The sequence below is a fragment of the Hibiscus syriacus genome, unplaced genomic scaffold, assembly GCF_006381635.1.
Source record: "Hibiscus syriacus cultivar Baekdansim isolate YM2019G1 unplaced genomic scaffold, ASM638163v2 tig00116989_pilon, whole genome shotgun sequence".
Lineage (NCBI taxonomy): Eukaryota > Viridiplantae > Streptophyta > Magnoliopsida > Malvales > Malvaceae > Hibiscus > Hibiscus syriacus.
In genome coordinates, this window is record NW_024063508.1 from 7,237,866 (window position 1) to 7,256,470 (window position 18,605).

General features: G+C 36.2%; 1 pseudogene; it reads right to left on the bottom strand.

Moving 5' to 3' along the window:
- Positions 1 to 7,779: 7,779 nt before the first annotated feature.
- LOC120193149 lies at positions 7,780 to 18,250 on the bottom strand (annotated as a pseudogene).
- Positions 18,251 to 18,605: the final 355 nt, after the last annotated feature.

Genomic DNA, 18,605 nt, shown 5'->3' on the forward strand with positions numbered 1-18,605 from the left:
TGATTGTGCAACTCTCCAGCTAAGATGAAACATCTAGCTAGCTCAAAAGTCCAGCTCAACTCATCTATGAGCTCGGGGGTCAGCTGGCAACTTTGTCCCAAAATGTTCTTGAGCTGTCCTGGAGTTGTCCTAGTTAAGTTTCCATAGCTCTTGGACTCTAATGCTAGCTTTAAGTCAGCTCCCATCATGTGGTCGAACATGCATCTACAAAAGAAAGCATAATATCAGCTAAGTATATGAATTATTTTAAAGTAATAAGAATGTGAATATTATAAAGATGTGATCTATAGGTTATAATAATAATTCATGCATCTATGCTAATGAATGAATATTATTATTACAACTATAGATTATATGCATGAATATCAATCAATGATGCAAACCATAGGACATAATGAATGAATGCACATGTTATGATAATTCAAGCATAGTCTAATATGAAAATGTATACTCATAATAATATATAGTGCATAAATGAGTAAATATAATATAAAGTAAGGTATAACTCCCTTATATTGAGCTTGATGAAATTTTAATGATGTGAGTATGTCATGCAAACAGTTGGTGCTAGCTAGGATCACATCAGTATGTAATAAACTAAAAAAAATAGACTTAGTCTTTTAATGGAGGTGGGCGACTATGGAGTTGTTGGAGGAGTTGTTATTGTGATGTGGGTAGTCGTTAAAAACATAAAGTGATAAGGATTTCAACAGAGAAGACGAAGTTGAAATCAGATGGATGGATCGATGAGAAATCACAATTGAAATTTTACCCTAGTAGTATGATAATGAACTAACTTAGGGTTTTAGTTGAAGTTGGCGTGTAGCTGATCTTTGATGATAAAGATGGCATGTGGAGATGATAAGATAGATGGATATGTCCTATTGAACCCTACTAGTCGCATTGAAATGGAAAACTCAACAATACGGCTCTAACCAACCCTAATAATCGCAATTGACTATGCAAACTAGAGTGTAAAGATCTCTCTCACAAGAACTCGGAAGAACTAAAGAAGAAGATATTTCGAGGAATAAGGCAATCAGTTCTTGCAAAAACGATCTCTCGTTGTATTGTATATAAAAGAAGAAAATATAATTGGTGATTACAATGAGGGGAAGTCCTACTTATATAGGTTTAGAGGAGTCCTTGTAGTAACATGACTAAATAATAATTAAATAATAATAAAATATTATCCAAATCCATGTAATGTGGGAAACATCAATCTGGGCCATTGATGTATTGCTTGATCTGTTGGTGGAGATGGAAAATAGGAATTTGAATGCATGACTTGATCCTAAGTTGATGTATGTGATGAACGGTTCAGATTAAACTTCTTAAAGGTGGAAGCTTAGAGAATAAGATTGTGGCTGCTAGGGTTTTGTCATTACAAGCAAATTACCTTTATAAGCTGATGTAAGGTATCCTACCTTTTAATTGATTATGGACCTAGGAAGGAAGCAAAACAACCTACATAAGTGAATGGCTCAAATAGATAGTTTGGTGGTAGATGTAAAGGTGAAATGGTAGGCTATTTATGTTATGAGAAATAGTAACAGAAGTATGTTGTTATGGCTATGGTATGGGTGATAAAACAATGAAAAGTTGGTGAGGATAGTATCTTATAAATGACCAAAGAAGAACCAGTTCTATAAAGTGCAAAGACCCAGCCCTAAAAATCTTTTCTAAGGGGTGGTAACAAGGACTTGGACCCACTATCTATAAAGAGATAGAAACCACAAGTATCAAGGGAAGAAGGGGTTGATGCCACAAGTAAATAAATTACTTGATAAGTCGATAAAAATCACAAGGACTTAAGCAAAGAGAATAATCTCACTTTAATTGATAAGAAAGGTGTAAGTACAAATGAAATAGGACTAGCCTATCTATAGTTTTTTAAGGGACTTGGCTGAATGGTTATATGGTGGTTTGGCCAGCCCTTGTGTCCCTCTATAATGACATAATTAATTAATAAATAACATGAAAAAATAGGTTCTGGTTCAGTTTGAATGGAGGGGCATGTCTCATGGACGAATAGTACTTGAAGCCCTTCAAGTTGGTGCCAAATTGGAGGAGGAATGATGTTTGCCGAATGGTTACGTGGTCATTCATCTTGGTGCCTAAATGGATTTACACGCATTGCACATGGCTTGGCTAGTCACAAGGCATGTACATGGCTCTCTAGGATGCTTGTGGTACAACCTTATGCATAGGATGAAGACCAAGCATGGGTAGCAGCCTTGGGCATGAGTTGAGCTACCTTCAAGCTTGCATGTGCTTAGCTAGCTAACAATGTAAAGGATGGTGGTGAATGAACTACTTAGCCATGACCTCTCAAGCTTCATAGCAGCACATTCAGCTATATTCAGCTATAATTGATGTCACCTTTAGCAACCTATCTTCAAATAGTCCAACTAGCTGAGATTAGTTAGCCTTGAGCTCCTCCAGCTGAGTTGAGCTTTCCTTAGTGTTCCATGAGCTTCCATGATGTTTTTGAGCTGATTGTGAGCTACATATGGATACCAAATACTCCACCAAACAATCCCAATGTGTGCCATGCTCCAATGTACCTACATGTGCAAAGAAAACAAGGTAATTCAATGGCATTGAGCATGTATGAGCTAATTACCTTACTATCGTGCATGATCATGTTCTTGTGAGCTATAAATGCATGACATGAGCTAAGTATATCATCATATAATATATGTAAACTAATGTGTAAGGTTTAAGAGCTAAATGAATGCACATGAGCTAACAAATAAATGATAAGCATGTTGTCATTTCATAAATGTAATGAATCATGCTTAATATGAATGCAAGACTATTCTAACATGCTTAACATACTTAAATACAATGTGCATCAATTGTAAAGACGTGTACATGCTAAGTTATCTGTTAGCTACATAACTAGTAACCTTAACATGATATGTATTATAATAGCATATATGATCAAACTGATATAAAGTAAATATAAAATAGAAATGTTCAAGAATACTCCCTTTGTATGTGAAAATGTGCTTGCATCATCCCCCCTTCTTTAGGGCAATTTTTCCTCAAATCGAAACCTTTGAAGTGTTTATCATTGCATCCTTGCATAACTTCATGTCCCTTTGCTAAAAGAAAGCATCATTTGAATGAATGTGTTCTTCCAATAGGTACCCTTTCACAAGATCTCTTTTTAGGCCTTTCTTTGGAATATAAATTACCAAAAGGTACCTTTGAGAATGATCTTTTAAATATATCCCTTGTTGAAGTGACCTTTCATTTGGTTGGTCCTAAAAACTGAAGAGATATGAGGTTTCAAACGAAGGGGTACTTACCTTTTGAAGATCAAAACCCTTGGTGAAGAGTTGTGACTTTGAATCCCAACTATCACCAATTTTCGTAGGATTCTCTCTATTTTTCAGCAATGAACCATCATGTTTCTTCATGAAGAAGTTTGGTTTCATGTTTCATCCATCTTCATTTTCCATTGGTAGTTTGTCTTTTCGCTAGGTTTGTACACTTTTTCGCATATGCAATTGATCTTGTTGAACTTCTTTAGGCGTCAAAGGCACCAAAATTACCTTGCATTCTTCATGCTTAAAGGAATATTGGTTGTGATAACAATCATGAATGGCCCTTTTATCATACTGCCATGGTCTACCAAGTAGAATGTGGCTAGCATGCATAGGGACAATGTCACAAAGTACCTCATCCTTGTACCTACCAACTGAAAAAAGAATTAGAACATGTTTAGTAATGTTTAACTCACCTCCTTCATTGAGCCATTGGAGTTTATATGGAGTGGGATGCTTTGATGTTTTCAAACCGAGTTTTTCAACCATAAGAGTGCTGGCTACGTTTGTACAACTTCCTCCATCAATAATCATTGTGTAAACTTGGTCATTGACATGACACCTTGTATGAAAAATGTTGTTTCTTTGTAGATCCTCTTTAGATGATTGTGATTGCAGGCACCTCTTTAAAAAAATCATTTCTCCATGATCTGCATTCTCTTTTGGTTCTTCTTCATGGATTGCTTCAGGTTCCTCATCATAGATAGGTTTTTCAGAATCTGAGACAACATCTCCATTGTCAAGTACTATCATAGCATTTTGGTTGGGACATTGGCTAGCAACATGTCCTTTTCCAAAACACTTAAAACATTTGATGTCTCTGGACCTCTCAAAAGTGTTGGTTTGCTTTTCTTTACCCTTGCTGGATTCACCCACTTGTATAGTTTTGGTTACCTCAACATGATTCTTTGCTTGGACTGGAGTTGGCTTCCATAAAGTATTAGGCTCTTGTTTCCATTTGGTGGCCGAATTTGGGCTACTCTGGTTGAAGACCTTCCTTTTAATTTGTCGTTCAATTTTCATGGCCATATGTACCATCTCCTCAATATCTACGTAATACTGCAGTTCAACAAGGTTAGCAATTTCAGGATTTAATCCAGATAAAAACCTTGCCATGGTTTCTTCCCTGACTTCATCAACATTGGCTCGATTCATGGATATCTCCATCTCCTTGAAATAATTTTAACGCTCTGGTTTCCTTGTTTAAGATTTTGAAGCTTATGATAAAGATCTCGGTGATAGTGAGTAGGCACGAACCTTTTCCTCATAATGGCCTTAATTTCTTCCCAAGTATTGATTGGTCGTTCAACATTTCTTCTTATTAAACTTACTAATTGATCCTACCAAACTAGGACGTAGTCCATAAATTCCATAGCAGCAAGCCTTACTTTCTTTCTCTCCGTGTAGTTTTGGCATTCAAAAATATGTTCGATCTTGATTAACCAGTCAAGATAGGCTTTGGGATCAATTCGTCCTTGAAATGGAGGAATAGTTACCTTGATGTTGCTGAAGTTATCATTTTGATTTCTATGGACATCTATTCTTGCTTCTGGGGTTACTTTAGCCTCCTCCTCAAATTCTTCTTCCATTCTAGGGCAAATTATTCTTCGGTTGTCCAAAGATGCTTCAAATTAATCCATTCCATCATGTAAAGGCTCCAACTCTAATTTCAACAATCTTGCCATCTCATGCATAATTGTTTGAGTTTGCAAGTTAGGGGCTTCTCTTTCAGGGGCTCATCCTGGACTCCAAGACATGATTAGTTAAATAAGAAAAGAAAATTTGTAAAAGAGCTTACCAAATAATACTCTCACAAAGCCTCACGAGTTCACTCCAAGATAACGACGATTTGAGGACAAATTGCTCAAAAGAAGGGGAGGATGATGTGAACACAACAATACAAATGGATCTTGAAGTCATGCCTCAAGGACCTATCACTCGTGCAAAGGCTAAACAATTCAGAGAAGTACTTTCTCATAAGTGCCTTAATGTTTTTAAATCTTTTAATGAGAAAGAACCCTTAGATAATAGGTTGTTTAATATATTATATATTGAATATTAAATAACATATAGTTCACATTCTTATATTATACATTATATAAGTTCATTTACTTAGTTTATTTCTTTATGTTATGCATGTAGGCACATTCGGCCAACACTTGGGAGCTACATTGGAGCTAAATGGAGCATGCAAAAGCAAGGACACTTACATGGAAACGATTAGGAGAGCATAAGGAGCAAATTGGTGAAAAGATGTTTTGAGGCAGTGAGCCTATAGTTGGATTGAGCTGAAGATTTGAGCTACAAGATGACCTCATTTTAGCTGGGGAGCTGCACCATCATCATCACCACATAGGACACTTCAAATATGTCCTAAGTCAAAATTTGTGAAATCGTAACTTTTCGCGAATAGTTGCCAACTCAAGAGATACCTTTTCACAAGGAGTTGCCATAATGTTAACCATGCTATAAGTCACCTATGGCCAGCTCACCTTTAGCTCATTCACACCATAAGTAGCTCAAACATGAAGGGACACCTTTCTCAAACATTGTGACCTTTCAGGAATGATGCTGCCCATGAAGATGCCTTTACATCTAAGAGCATGCTGATGAAGATATTGTAATCATTGGAGGTTTAAATCACCAAAGAACATGATATAAAGCTCTATGCCTATTCGACCACACACATGCCATGCACATGAGAGCTTTTGGCGCAAACATGAGAAGACACAACACCATTCGGCCAAGGGAGATGTTTCCTCATCATTGCCGAATCATTAAGCCCCTTTATGAAGGGTTAGCCGAACCATCACGAGCCCAAAGGACTTAATCATTCATTTAAAGCATTTTGTATCTTCCTAAAGTCATGTATCTAGCCGAAATATTATATAACCATTCGGCCAAGCCCTCTCATTTCCTATAAATATAGTGGCTTGCCATCATTTGTACTTATCTCATCTCTTATATAAAATATACTCTTGTGAGTTATTTCTCTTTAAAGTTATTTGTGAACTTTATCGATTAAAAAAGTATATTTCCTATACTTGTGGCGTTATTCCTTCCATCTTGATTCCTAAATTCCTAGATTGATATCTAGTGGGTTGAAGACACTATCACCACCCCTCAAGCAAGTTTGTGAAGACCAGGATTATGCTTCATAGCATAGTTTCCTATTTGGCGTGTTTTAGATACAACATCACCACCATTGCCATTTCATCATCAACATCATCCATCTCCTCCATCAATTTCGCAACCATCTCTATCCTTTCTTTATTTCATTTCATTCTTATTCTTTCATTTCATTACTTATATTAAGTCCATCATTAATCATATTCTTTTCTTATTTTGTGCAGCCCACGCTTATAAATTCAAGGACATCAGTATTTGTCAATCCTAGATCGGGGCACAATAAGGCTATCTACTCTCTTCCATCAAATCGTGTAGATCACCTTACATCAGCTCATCAACTCAAGAAACTATCCAAGGAGGAGGATATTTATGGAGACTGTGTTGAAGAAGTTTTAGGAATCTGCTATGAGGTAGTGTCTTTTCTGTATTTTGAGCAAATTTTCTTCAAATTTTGATGGTTGGTGGAGCATATGATTGTTGTTTGAATGGAAATTTTAGATTTTCAGAATAGTATACGCCATTCATAAGTTTCATGAAGGTCACTTCCAAAGAAATTAGAAGAACAACAACAAATAGAAGAGCAAGGAGAAGGAAACTCTTGGGAATGGAACCCATAATTGATTTGTTTATTATGATACGGTTGAGCACGAAGAATTGAAGTCAAAAGGTGGAGAGCAATGGTGGAGGAGGAGAGTTGCAGAGAATGGGGAAGGAGGGGGTAAATTATTTTAGGGTTTTTACTTTTTAGGATTAAAATATTAACTTTAATGTTTTATATTTTATTTTTTATATGTTTAAATTTTATAAAAAAAATTATAATTAAGACCTGTAAAAAAAATGAATGGATAATTATTTTTAATTAACGGTCGTTACTCCTTGGACACCTAAAGTGTTAACTTTTGTAACGTTAGACATCAAGCTATACAAAACATAAAATGTAGCACTTATTTGACACAAACGGTATAATTTAAACACCTATTTTGGCATTAAACCGTCAAACTATAAGGAGTTGAAATCAGAGAGACAGAGGAAAGGATGGCAATTCTAAATCAGAGAGTTGGCAGTACTATGTCACCAATGAATTCTGTAAGAAAAATGAATTACTTGAGGTAAGTTGAGCCTAAGATTTCTTACAAAATTTCAGCTCAGAGTTCTTTCCACCATATGAACATAACATGATAATAACTTCTAATATAGAAATTGATCAGTATGTATTTGTCTAACCTTGTACCCTGTCTAATTTATTTTTTGTAAGAAATAACTCACATTTATAATTTAAACACTTAACCGGCAATTTCATATGGTGCAACAGACACTAAAAACGCAGGTTGACAATTAGTTTCTTGGCTAACTCTTATCAACGACATGTTTCAAAGACCTCGGTTCCATTGATCATGTACACAGTTGTATCTACCGTCTTTGCTAATTCAACTACTGCGCCGACATATGAATGTGGCGTTAACTTCATTATATTGGTCTTAGATTCTTTAGGTAATTACAAACCTTCAATAAATTCCCTTGTATGTTCTTTAGTAACCACCCTTCCCCTGGTTAGCTCCTTCACAAGGCTTCGGAACATTGTATCTTCGTATGACCTACGGATCAAGTTAAAACAAAAAAAGATAAATGAAAATACATAATAAGATAAATGTATCGATTCAAGCCACTACTACTTTGCGCTTAAAAAAAGGTGAACCAAATATAGAATAAGATAAATGAAGATCGGAAGATACATACAGTCTGAATCGGCTCTGCAAGTACCTCCCATGCCTGGTTCAAGTCTTCTTTTAACCGAGCTTTATTGACCTGAAATCAAAATTGAGCTTAAGAGATATGGCAGTATGCAGTATAGAAACCAAAGCCTCAGTTTTGATAAAAATCACCCAAAACTTATCAACATGAAAACATACTAATGGTCCTTACCGAAAATTTGGTGAATCATGAATTCCAAATTTTCACAAATGGTCACAACGCAGTTTAAGGAGATTGGAAATTTTCTGTTATGCAACATACCTGGAGCTTTCCAATTCCTTGTAACGCATTTTTGTATGCAAGAAGGGAATGGCCAAGTCCTCCCCCCATGTTCCTCAAGATGGTCGAATCAGTCAAATCTCTCTGCAAATTCAACACATAGATGTATTTTGTTAAAACAAAGTAATACTATATAGTCATGACCTAATTTTTCATGCATAAAATAACAGCTATCCTAAAACAGAAATGTCATACCTGCAAAAAGGGAAATAGGCAACTTCATGCTCAGGTAAGGTAGGTCTTCATTAGCCTTACCATGATTACCTTCGCTGTTTTCAAAATCAATATGGTTACTTTATGAGGCGTTGTTAATGAGCCAATCTCACAGACTTTAGTTATCTGCTCTAAATTTTGATCACAAAAAGATAATTAGGTTAAGGTTATAACAATGCTCATAAATTTAAAGTCAACATGCTATACCAAAACAACCACCTGCTTGAAGTATCCTAAAGATATGTAGCCTTATATATCTCTGTCAAAGTCAATTAGTATTTTGTTAAACCGGATAATTGCATAAATTTTTTTCCATATAATCATGTGTCTCAATCTGCAAACAAGCAAAAAGCACGTTATTCCAAGTGAATCACATAAGCTTATTAGATATCATACCATTACAAGGCTAACTAGAAGTACCATTCTTTCAACAGGGGTATATATTTTTTCAATCTAAGAGAAAGAAGAGAAGGAAACATACCTGAGTAGCGTAAGGATTAAAAGTTAATCCAAGAGAAGTTACAAACTCTTCCGCTATTTGAGGCCAGTTTATAGTAGGATATGCAACAAGATGGGCATTGTAATTTCCAACTGCACCAGCAAATTTTCCCATCATCTCAACTCGAGAAATTTCTTGCATTTCTCTGCTTAGCCTAACAACGAAAATGGCCATCTCCTTCCCCAAGGTTGTAGGCGAAGCTAGCTAACAGAAATCAACGATTTAGGTGATCGAGTAATAACAGATATCCACAGAGCAAGTAAAATCAATAACTTATGTGCAAATTAAGAAAGAACAAATTATTTTTGGCAATCTAGGTATACATGATGCTCTCTATCTCTCTGGGATCATCTTGAGAGTTCAAAAACTGATGCATCAATCAATTTTCTAAGAGGTTACGACAAATTAAGAGTGAGAAGATTATTTCAAGAATGAAGTACTATCTTACCAGGCCATGTGTGGGAGAAAATAGAAAAGCTTGTATGAGCCTTAACCATCTTACATATTGCCTCGATCAATTTATCCATAGCCGGAAAGATAACTTTTGTCATTTCTTCTTTCAACTTCAATGCATGGGCAAGGTTGTTTATGTCCTCAGATATGCAAGGAAAATGGAAAAATTCAAGGACCAAAAAGTAGAAAGAGAATGTTATTTCATCTCAAAAATGGATCACAATTTGTACCAATAAACAAATTGATGGAATGAACGAAACTGAGTCAAACAGAAATGATAGATTGTTGATATACAAACAAAATACTACATCCCGACCTTGGCAATTAATAGAATTGTACCACGTCTATTTTGTTCATATATATTTTTTTCACCAAACTTGTCTTCTTTCTCTCTTGATGTGATCCAATTCAGCATCATGTTTACATTAACTATTCCAACCTTTCAAGGGAAGAAACTTTCTAACTTTATACATAAAGATGCTTATTTCATATGTTATAATATATTTATTTTCATATATATATATATATATTATATCTATAGTTATTATGATAGTAATTTATTCATTAATATGTGAGACATAAGTTATTATTATATGCTATAGTACACATTTTTATCTTATACACATTATTTAAGTTTATATACTTAGTTTATTTCCTTATGTTATGTATGTAGGTACATTCGGCCAAAACTTGGGAGCTATATTGGAGCTAAATGGAGCATGCAACAATAAAGAAACTTACATGGGGACGCTTAGGAGAGCATAAGGAGTAATTGATGAAAAGTTATCCGAAGACCCATGAGCTCATAGTTGGATTGACTTGAAGATTTGAGCTGCAAGATGACCTCATTTCAGCTGGGGAGCTACACCAACATCATCACCACTTAGGACACTTCAAATATGTCCTAATTTAAAATTTGTGAAATCGTACCTTTTTGCAAATAGTTGCCACCTCAAGAGGTACCTTTTCACAAGGAGCTGCCATAATGTTAACCATGCTACAACTCACCTATGGCCAGCTCACCTCCAACTCATTCACACAAGAACTAGCTCAAACATGAAGGGTTACCATTCCCAAACATTATGACCTTTCATGAATGATGATGTCCATGAAGATACCCTTTCACCAAGGAGAACGTTGGTGAAGAGATCACACTCATTGGAGGCTTAAATCACCACGAGACATGAGATAGAGCTCCATACCTATTCAGCCACAGCACATGCCTTGCACATGAGAGATATGGCGTCAAACATGAGGAGGCACATTATCATTCGGCCAATTGAGGTATCTTTGGCACTAAGATGAACAAGCATGCACATTTGGCCAAGGGAGATGTCTCCCCATCCTTTGCCGAAACATCAAGCCCGTTCATGAAGGGTTAGCCGAACCATCACCAAGCCAAGGGACTTTCCTTTCATTTGGAATCATTATGTACTTCCATAGAGACATGTACTTAACCGAAATACTATGTAACCATTCGGCCAAGCCCTCTAATTTCCTATAAATTGAGAGGCTTGCCATCATTTGTACTCATCTCATCTCATATATTAAGCAAATTCCTAGATTTATATCTAGCGGGTTGAAGACACTATCACCACCCCTCAAGCAAGTTTGTGAAGATCGGGATTGTGCTTCCTAGCATTGTTTCCTCTTTTGGGTGTTTGAGATACAACATCACCCCATTACCATTTCATCACCAACCATCATCAACATCATTCATCAAGACCATCACCAACTTCATTCTTCCGTAACCATCTCCTTTCTATCTTTATTTCATTTCTTTCTATTTCCATTACTTTTATTATTATCCATTTCTTAAATGCATCATTAATATTATTTCTTTCTTACTTTTATTGCAGCCCAAACTTATAATTCAAGGACATCAGTACTTGTCAATCCTATATCGGGACACAATAAGGCTATCTACTCACTTCCATCAAAACGTGTAGATTCACCTTACATCAAGCGATAATCAAAGCATAGTTGGATTGACAACAAAGTATCATTGGTGTGCAAAGCAAAAAGAAAAAGAAATTCAAAAAGAAAAGAAAGACTCCTACAACAAACAAAGGATATCAAAGATAAAAAGAAAAAGAAAAAAATTCAGAAAAAGAAAAGAAGAATTTCAAAACAAAATAAAAGCAAAGCCAAGGAAAGTGCTCTACCATTGCAAGTACATCAAAGAGGCCTATCTACACTAAGAGAAGATAACCTTATTATTTCTTGAGAAAGGGTGTAGTAAGTGTTGTTTCTTGAATTGTAAGTCACCTCTTCCGTTTATATACTTTCATTTTCCTTGTCTTCAACCATTTCCTTCTTTTAAATACCTTGAATCATTTCTCTACCTTTCCATTTCTTCTACTCCTTTCTACCCTAACCTATTTGCAGCCGACACACACAAGAAAATAATTAACTTGTTCTAATCTTGAGTAAGTTCTTCAAAGGACTTAGTTTCGGAACCGTCTTTCGGGTGGGCCCTAGAATTGGGCTTCGACTTAGGAAAATGGATTAGGAGTCACCACCGATCATTTATTTTAAAAATAAAATGGGTTGATCATATACATTATTTCTTACCTAATCTGCGTCTTACTAAAGATGTGTCAGATTCGGGAGTCGGTTACAGTCAAGGAAGGGTTCGCACCCTTGAACTGCCCTTTCGGTTACGTAATTTTCAGTTGTCTTAAATTAAGGAAATTGCAAGTTTAATTAAAAAGGAAAAATATCGACCCAAAGCTTACCTCTGATAGAGTGAAATACCCCTTTAAAACATAAAGACGTTAAAAAACGAAAATGAATAAAGTAAAAAGAATAAAATAAAGGAAATAAGAATGAAAATAAAATGGAAAATAAAAAAAGATAAATTAGCAAAATAACAAAAAGTAAAATAAACAAACAAATGAAATAAGGAAACTAAAGGTAACATACACATAAAAAATGCAATATAAAAGTAAATAATAAAAAAAACAAGATAAAAAGTGAGTAAATAAATGAAATAAATATGCATAAAAAATAAAATGTTAAAGAAGGAAAAAAGTTTATAAATAAATATAAGTGAAATAAATAATAAAAAATAAAAGTAATAGTAAACAAAGGATGAAAGATCGTAACAAAAAAACAACTATATATATATATATAATAATAATCAAATATAGAGTAAAACGAATATATATATATATATATGCTTATAATAATAATATATATAATAAAACGTAATATATATAAAAAATTAAAAATTAAAAGATTTAAAAAATACGAATTGAATTTAATAGGGGCCAAATTGAAAAGAAAAATGAATTGAGTGGTCAAATTAGAACAAAATTGGGGTTTTAAAATCAGTTTCGGGATCAAAATAATAGAACTTTAAAACCGGAAGGGCCAAAAGGGTAGTTTACCCTATTTGCTTAAAAACATACGGGTCTGTGGTGACAAATGGGTCAATACGCGGGTTGTAACTGGGTAGGCGGACCACGTATTTAAGTTAAAAATCTGTTTTAAAATTCATTTGTTCTCAAATCCAAACCGAAGCATCATCTCCCCCTTATTTTCTCTCCAATATTCTTCGCATGTTCTTCAGATATGAAGAACACTGCCGTGGTTCTTCAAGAACCCAGAAAATGACCACTATACGCTACCTTGCTGCCACCGTTGACCGGCGTCGGCCACCATCATCAACGGTAGAAAATATTATTTTTTTATCTTTTTAAAAAAACTCGAATGCTTCTTTCATCCCTCTTTTCAAAAATAAAAAAATTAAAAAAAGAATACACCTCGGGGGTAGATCTAGGCTCGAAACTTCGAAGCCCTCCCCCCTTTTGGTCATCGGTGTTCAAGCTTTAAATCGAGAATAATTGGTATGCAAGCAACCATCAAAACGAAACAAATGTAACAAAATTTCTACATTTTTATTTCTCTGATTTTGAATGTCTACAAGCCTTTGTTTGTGTGTACTTTTCAGTGTTTTTGTAGTAAACTCTCTGAGATCTCTCTATGTATTGTGTGTTTTTTGGTGCCTAATCGTGATATATACTCTCTGTCCATCATAGTGTGTGTGTATGTTATTTATAGTTACAAAAATAAGCTATTTTTAGAATCCTATTCAGTTTAGAACTCTAATACTCCTTGGTTGTTTCTGTTGCTTTTTGTGGCATTGGTGGTGTTTTTCTTATGCCGGATATTGCGGGGATGTTGGAGATGAGAGTCATGCGGCCGTGAGAAGCGTGAAACACAAGGGGTCCTCGGGTATCTTGTTGCGACTCTGGTGAGGGGCGTGCTAGGGATTGGAAATATCAGAAACCCCAACTTGCCCTAGGGTTTCTTGTTGGGTCAGACACAAGTGGGTTGGTTGCTGTGTAATGGGCTTTTTTTTTTCTTATTTAGGCTTGTAAAGAAGAGAAATAACGAAATGTAAATAACATATATAATATATATAAATACATATAAATTATATATTATATAATATATATATATATATAGTTATTTATGTAGGGATGAAATATAGTGTCTACAGCTGCCCCTATTTGCTCGTCATTGTGTAACGAAAATGGAGCAAAGATTAAAAGACACAAATTTCGTCCATATCGAATGTCCTCCATTATTGAATTAAAATCTGACGTCGAAACTGGTTTGTCAATGTGGATTAAATTGTGAAATGTCTCCCTCATCGTGAGGTTGAGATGAACTGGAAACTTCTGAGCACGATATCCTTCGTTGTGAAGTTGAAATCGAACTCAAAGCTTTTGGCACGTGGCCTCTGAACCGTCTTCAAGCTTAAGATACTTCGTCGTGAGGCTGAAGACTTTGGTGTTGTTGTGTCACAGATGACTCCTTCGTCGTGAAGTTGGGTCAATCTGTTAGGGTACGATACCCTTCGTTGTGAAGTTGGAATCGTATATGGCCCCTTCGTCGTGAAGTTGAGCCTGGGAATGGGATATCCTTCATTGTGAAGTTGAAATCTGATGTAAGTTACGTTGTTCTGAGGCCAATATTTTTCCCCGTGAAGTTGAAATTGACTCTAAAACTAGAAATTTTATTGATAGACAATTCTTCTTTGAGTTGGATTTCCTTCATCGTGAAGTTGAAATCCAATCTAGAGATGGATGATGCTTGTGTGCACGATTCCCTTCGTCGTGAAGTTGAAACCGTGGATGGCCCCTTCGTTGTGAAGTTGAGCCGCTGAATTGGATATCCTTCGTCGTGAAGTTGAAATCCAATGTTATGTGTTGTATTGTTTCGAGTCCAATATCCTTCGTCGTGAAGTTGAAATTGGCTCAGAATGAAACTGGGAAGCCCCTTCGCCGTGAAGTTGAGCTTTGAACTGGATATCCTTCGTCGTGAAGTTAAAATCCAATGTAGTGTTGGTACAATATCCTTCGTCGTGAAGTTGAAATTATGGATGTGGGCACGATATCCTCTGTTGTGGAGTTGAAATCGTGGATTTGGGGTACGATATCCTCCATCATGGAGTTGAAATCGTGGATGGCCCATTTGTCGTGAAGTTGAGCCTTGACTTGAATATCCTTCGTCGTGAAGTTCAAATCCAAGTATTGCATGGTGCTGGTGGACATGATTCCCTTTGTTGTGAAGTTGAAATCGTTGATGGCCCCTTCTTTGTGAAGTTGAGCCTTGAATTGGATATCCTTCGTCGTGAAGTTGAAATCCAAGTATTGTTTGGCTTCGAGTTAGATATCCTTCGTCGTGAATTTGAAATCTACTCTCCAGTAAATTGTGTCGTTTTGAGTCCAATATCCTTCGCTGCAAAGTTGAAATTGGCTCTAGCTAAAACCTGCAAAGTTATGCATATTTGTGATGTTATGTATGCAATGCTCTTAGGTATGCCTAAAATGCATATGCAATATATGTTATTTTGGGCTCTAGAGAGAAATAACGATCTCCAATTATTTTTCTGGAATCTTGATTCTAGAATCTTGAAGTTCTGATTCCCGATCCTGAATTCTTCAAATGTGTAAATATGATATTCTTTGTTCCTTGATTTGGGAAATGCTTCTCGACCATCTCAAGTACGTGCATGAGCCTTGATCAGCTTCCGGGTACCTATACTTTTCAATGAATCTTTGTACAGTAATACGCTATTATCTTTTGCGTAAGTAAATAAATCATTAAGTTTAAATTCAACCCAAGATGCTCAAAGGGAACTAATTTAAAGAAAAAATGTCTTTATTTATAAGGGGAAAAAAGAACAAACGATACATGACAAACATTCTGGAAAATGAATAGATGAAGTGTGAATGAATGTCTTAGATTTCGATAATGTGGGCACTTCTGAGATGAAAAGCCATTAGGTGACCTTGAACGTTGCCTTTATCAAGGAATCTTTGAAAATGCGACAATGTTCTGGAGAGTGCAATCTCTCTCCGACTTGTTGAGTTTGTATAAGATTTAGATGTCGGGATGTTTCCACTGTCTGGATTTCTTGAATTATCCAAATCGCCCTTTCAGGTTTTCAACTTGGACCCATCCTTGGTTGTAAGACGCCCTTTATGGGTTTTTATCTATAACCCACCTTATTTTTCTTCTCTTTTTTTCTTTTTTTTTCAATTTAGGGCGTCCTTTCGGATTTTCACCCTAAACGTTTTTCTCTTTTTTGCACCTTTTTTACTTAGGACGCCCTCTCGGGTTTTCATCATAAGCAAAGTATTTCTTGATTGCATTCGAATTAATGGGATGTGGCAGTTCAGGTCTGTCCTTTTCAACCATGATAAGGGCTCCTCCGAAAAAGGCTTTTTTCACGACATAAGGTCCTTCCCAATTTGGTGTCCATTTTCCTCAGAAATCTTTTTGGATTGGCCAAACTCTCTTTAGCACCAAGATCTCCTTCACTGAATATTCTCGGGCACACCTTCTTGTCATGTGCTCGAATCATTCATTTCTGATAGATTTGACCATGGTGAATGGCTTTCAGTCTCTTTTCATCTATCAGATTAAGTTGATCATATTTGGATTACACCCATTCTGCATCATCCAGTTTAACTTTTATCAAGACCCGGAGTGACGGAATCTCTACTTCAATAGGTAGCATTACTTTCATTCCATAAGCTAGTGCAAATGAAGTTACCCCAATCGAGGTTCGTACCGAGGTTCGGTAAGCGAACAAAGCAAAAGCAACTTATCGTGCCAGTCTTTGTAAGTCTCGGTTGTTTTCTCCACTATCTTCTTAATGTTTCTGTTTGCTTCCTCTACTGCTCCGTTCATCTTTGGTCTATAAGGAGTAGAGTTGTTATGCCTTATGTTGAATTGCCCATTAGCAACATTCATCATTTTTTTGTTCAAGTTTGTAGCATTATCGGTAATGATCCTTTCAGGTAGACCATACCGACATATGATCTATTTCTTCAGAAACTTGCAAATAGTGGATTGAGTGAAACTGACATATGATGTAGCCTCTACCCATTTGGTGAAATAATCAATTGGCACAAGAATGAATCGGTGAACATTTGAAGCCTTCGGATGGATTTACCCGATAACATCGATGCCCCACATAGAGAAAGGCCATGGTGACGTCATTACATGAAGCTGATGAGGTGGAACATTGATTTTATCTCCGTAAATTTGAAATTTATGACATCTTCTAGCATAGTTAATGCAATCAGTTTCCAGTGTTGACAAAAAATATCCGCATCTCATTATTTGTCTTGACATCAATGTCCATTTGCATGTGTTCCACAAACTCCGTCATGTACTTCTTCCATTATCATTTTTCCTCTTCAGCATCGACACACCTTAATAGGACTTGATCATGGCTTTTCTTGTACAAGACCTCCCCGTTAAGAACGTATCCAACTGTCATCCTTCTAATGGTTCTTTTATCGGTTTTGGTGGCTTCTTCTGGATAACTTCGATGCTTGATATACTGTAGAATGTCGTAGTACCAAGGCTTAGCGTCTTTCACTTCTTCAATTTGGTAGCAATGAGCCGGGTACTCATACGACTGCATGTCAATTGGCATCATCTCAGACTCCCCACCAGCCTTGAACGCGGCTGCCAATGTAGCTAAAGCACCAGCCATTTGATTTTCTTCTTTTGGCACATAGTGGAAGGTGACTTCATTGAACTCTTCGAGCAGATCCAGTATTAGCTTCTCGTATTCTATCAGCTTTACATCCTTGGTTTCCTATTCTCCACGGAGCTGATAGATTACTAATGTCGAATCTCCGGATATTCGCAAGGTCTTTATATTTTGTCCCAGTGCAGCCTGAATTCTTAAGACACAGGCTTCATATTCTGCCATGTTATTGGTGCAATCGAAGTTCAGTCTGCTAGTAAATTGGTAGTAATTCCCTTCTGGAGAGATCAAGATTTCTCCGATACCATGTCCTAATGCATTTGATGCACCATCGAAATACATTTTCCAGGAACCATCGGTAGACGTACTTGCCTCTTCTAAGGTGATAGCCATCAAGTCTTCGTCCGGGAAGTCAAAGTCTAATGGCTCGTAATTCTCATCTTTTCTGCTTGCCAAGAAATCCGATATGGTGCTTCCCTTTATCACTTTCTAGCTCACATACTCGATGTCGAATTCTGATAATATCATCTGCCATCGGGCTAACCTTTCAGATAGAGCAGATACACCCATCATGTACTTTAAAGGGTAACTTGGAAATCAGCCAAGTGGTGTGATATAACATGTATTGTCTAAGTCTTTTTGTAGCCCAGACTAAAGCACAACAAACCTTCTTGATAGTAGGATATCTGACCTCGCAATCGGTGAACTTCTTGCTCAGATAATAGATGGCTCTTTCTTTTCTTCCAGATTTATCATGTTGACCCATGACACACCCCATTGAGTTCTCGAATATAGATAGATACAAGAACATAGGTTTTCCTGGGATAGGGGACATCAGGACAGGAGTGCGAGACAAATACTCCTTTACTTTTTCGAATGTAATCTGGCAGTTTTCATCCTATGCTCCTAGGTTGTTCTTTCGGTT